We start from the raw sequence: 4,198 nt of genomic DNA on the forward strand, positions 1-4,198 counted from the left end.
ATATGCATTGTGAAGACCTTTCCAGTTATTTAGTTAAAATATGAATTTCAAGGTACTCACTCACTCCTCTGTGTGGTATTTAAAAGTAAAAGTAATAATAAAAATGTCTAGAGTCCATTAATAAAAAATTAAGACTACAGATAAATATTATTTTAATAGCTATAACAGACAACACCAATACTTAGCTTGGAGTTAATATTCATTTTTCCTGCTATACCTCATCCTTAGATGCACAGAGAAAACATACTGAACATAAATAGGATGAAAACATAAAGTTCTACAGGTGTGAGACAACCCCAGAAAGCTGAGTCCCAAGGATTTTTACTTAAAATTTTTTATTCCAACTTTATTACTAATTTTTACTGCTCATCTTTATAGTACATAACCTTGGAGAGTAATCTTTTCTTTAAGCTAGTTTTTTCCTTCGTCTTTAACTTAACCATCATTAAAATGTGTTAACACCTTTGTAAATAATCCATAATCATGTGTAATGTTATCATTTTGAAGAAAAGCTGACCAGCCAAATCCATAGGTAGTTTCCACCATTCTGTATCCTTTTTATAACAATGAAAAATTACTATGGAGAAATGCTGAACAAATTTTTATGTGCAATATTTTATAGAACTATGTATCTAAGGCATGTTTACACTGGCATTAGTTATTTTTAAATGAATATCCCGAATATTAAGTAGGATAGAACAAGCTGACCGAGACTCTTAAGTTTACAAAGCAGTTGGAAAAATCTGCGTCCCAGTTTCAACAATCACGCTTTATTTGAAAGATGACCCTAACTCACAGACACTAAATTTTATGTGGTGCCTTAACCTGGAGAGGAGCCATTTGGCGCCAGCTGCAGGACCTCGTTGGAAAGCGAGCTAAAGGCACATGGAGGAACACACGTTTGCAGTTCATCTTCTCCCTGCTTGTGAATTAAATGCTGCCGTGGTAGCTGTCTGGTGCCTGCCAGTTGAATTCTCACTCCCATTCCTCAGTCACTTGCCTCAAAGAATTTCAAAGTCCCCCACCAGCTTCTGGGGTCTGCTCTGTTAATCTTGTAGGAAGGGCCAGCTTTACAAGCAGGTAACCCTGTATATGATACGATTTGAGCAATGCCAGACAGCTCTGTCTGCCCTAGACAATGTCCTAATTGTTGTCATGCCTGACTCATGACCAAGAGAGATTAGCTCCTTGGGATCTTTGGTGATAAAAGGTCCCTGAGAGAACGCACCCTATGCCTTCAAGATAGTATTTGTGAAGCAACTTATAAATCCTAGAGCCAACCGCAGGGGCCTGAGGACGAAATTCCTACCAACACCTGGAGGAAACTAGAGATGCCAGTGGAAGACTAGGACCCAGAGCACAGCGGAGCACAGGGGCTCCCAAAGCTGACCGTGGCTTCCCAGCCTCAGCCAAGAGCGGTCCCTTGCTCAAGGGCACTGCTGCCTACAGGGATGGCAGGAGGCTGTCACTCACAGGCACACGAAGTGGCCTCTGCCAAGCCTTAGAATGCAGGAGTGAACAGAGGAAGGGAGAAAATAGGCTGGGTGAGCCCTCCAGTGACGAGTCTTCCACATTTCCTCCACATGAAGACACGTTGCACTGAGTGTACAACGTGAACAATATTGTCCATTTCTTCATAACGTGCTGAGCCCTCCTAGGCGCCTGTTTTTCTTTGGGAAGAAATCCTTTTTCCAGTTCCTGCAGCTGCTTTTTAGGACACAAGAAAATAGGCAAATTACATTTTATAAACTGGGAGATTTTTATACAGTAAATAAGTAACATATACTAGTCACCACTGAAACTCTACTCTTAAAACAGAGCTCTTTTTTATTTAAGTACATGTGTAGACGTCTGTGCAGATTTTCATGTAACTGTGTATATTGTCACTAATAAAATTAAAACTTAAAGACACGATGGCATTTTAATGGTTTGTTTTACATGCAGCATAAAGCCTCCTAATGGTGAGGCACTGGAGAATTGCTACCTTTACACCCTGATTCTTTACTATAAAAACATTTAACACTAGAAGATATTTGAATGCACAAAATTAGGGTGCTCCTTGGAATGATGAAAATGTTCTGAACTTAGATTGTGGTGTGGTAGTTACACAACTCCTTGAATATACTGAAAACTTTTGAATTGTGCCGTTTGTGCAAGTTACAGAGTGCAAATATATCAATACAGAGGTTAATGGGTTACTTATAATACTTTTACCCTTTTACAACTGTCCACATTGTCTTTTTTTTTGGGGGGTTGGTTTTTTGAGACAGGGTCTCACTACATAGTTGAGACTGACCTGGAGCTCACTGTGTAGCCCAGGCTGGTCTCAAACTCACAGTGATCCTCCTGCCTCAGCCTCCCGAGTGCTGGGATTACAGGTGTACGCCACTACACCCTGTTTACAACTGTCCACATTGTCTTTTGAATTTTGTCTACATATCCCTCCTGTGAAGTTCCTTTATGAAGTCTTCTCTTGCCTATTTGCTCAATGCCCAGACTCCTCTGGCTTCCAATAGTACTTTGTAACTTCTACACCTCTGCATCTGTTGATGTGACCGTCTTCCACCTGCAGTGAGAGCAGGAAGCACATCTTTTCAGCTGTGTGTTTCTCACACCTAGCAACCATACCTGGTATACAGTTAAGGCCTGTGTCCCTCCTGATTCTACAGTGAAATAAATTAATATACATATATACATTTGCATAGAGTAATAACCCTGGTTAGCATGTGCTTCTGTAATCCACTTACATTACTAAACACCAGAGTACACACAGATATGTGTACCTTCTCCTGTTTACAATACTCATGCAATGCTATTGCAAGTAAAGTATCCCTTGTCCAAGAACCCAAAACGTGAAATGCTCCAAAACCCAAAATATTTTGAGCACCGACATCATGGGACAAGTAGAAAATTTCACTCTTGACTTTGTGAAGAGTCAGTCAAAACACAGCAACACTAAAAACATTGCATAAAATTACTTTAGGCTCTGTGTGAAAAATGCATATGGAACATAAATGAATTTCCTGTTTATAGCTGGATCCCTTCCCCAAGATATTTTGCACAAATACTCCAAACTCCAAAACAATCCAGAATCAAAAATACTTTTTTTCTCAGAATGTCAGTACCAGGTATTACTACCAGGTACTCTATTCAATTGCTTAACCATCTCCCTCTTGTGGTGAATAACTGTTCCCGGCTTCCTATTTAAAGGATATCATTGAATTGAATACTTTGCTATGTGGGGCTTCCTTTGTTTATTTCAGTAAGTGAACAATTGCAAGAATGAAACCTCCTGGTCAAAGTACATGAGGATATTTGTTGTCCTTGATACATGCTGCTCTTAAAAATGATTAAATCTATTTGTGTTTAAACATACTCTTTCCTTCACAATTTTGGGAGCATTCTTTAAGTGGTTTGGTGATTGTTTTTCAAATGTTACTTTATTTTAATCTGTATTTCCTTAGAATTCAGTAAATTTAATGTACACATTTCACTGAGTTCTAATATGTATTAAACACTCCATACAGACCATTCTTGGCCCTATCTTATAAGATATTTAAATTCTTGCCACTTCCTTAGCTAGCATTCATGAATCTAGTAAAAAAAAAAAAAAAAAAGCTACATCAGAGTACTTCCCTTATGGCCAAGAGCAAGGAGTAGGATGAGTCTTCTCTTTATATTACATGTCTCTTTCAGTACACACACACACACACACACACACACACACACACACACACACACACACACCCTTAAGATCTAGAGGTGTTTGCGGGTCCCCAAGGGAAATGTGCAAAATCAAATCTAAGATTCAGTGAAATGGGTGCCGAAGGTCAAAACGGAAGTAACCAACCCAGCACAAACTGGATTGTGCAGGCTGGCCTCGAGGACACAAAGGAGCTATCCTAGGTCAGCCCTGCTGGTTAAAACCTGCACTCCTCATGGTGCAGAAGAGAAACTTACTGGTCTTTCATAAAAACAAATGCTTTATCGTTGTACATACTGGGTGGCAGCTCAGCCTTCTCAACAAATCCTTCTGCTATCTTTGTCACTCCCAACCACTTTATACGCAAACACCTGAACCAATGTTTACTTTCTAAACATTGAGGTGTGGGGTCCTAGACTGAACAAAATGAGATGCTACCTTTGCTTATTACCCTTGTGGAAAGGGCTTTCTGGGGCCCTCAGGAAAAGCTAAAGC

Source organism: Fukomys damarensis, unplaced genomic scaffold (assembly GCF_012274545.1).
Source record: "Fukomys damarensis isolate Sample0158 unplaced genomic scaffold, DMR_v1.0_HiC HiC_scaffold_37, whole genome shotgun sequence".
In the NCBI taxonomy this organism is placed as follows: domain Eukaryota; kingdom Metazoa; phylum Chordata; class Mammalia; order Rodentia; family Bathyergidae; genus Fukomys; species Fukomys damarensis.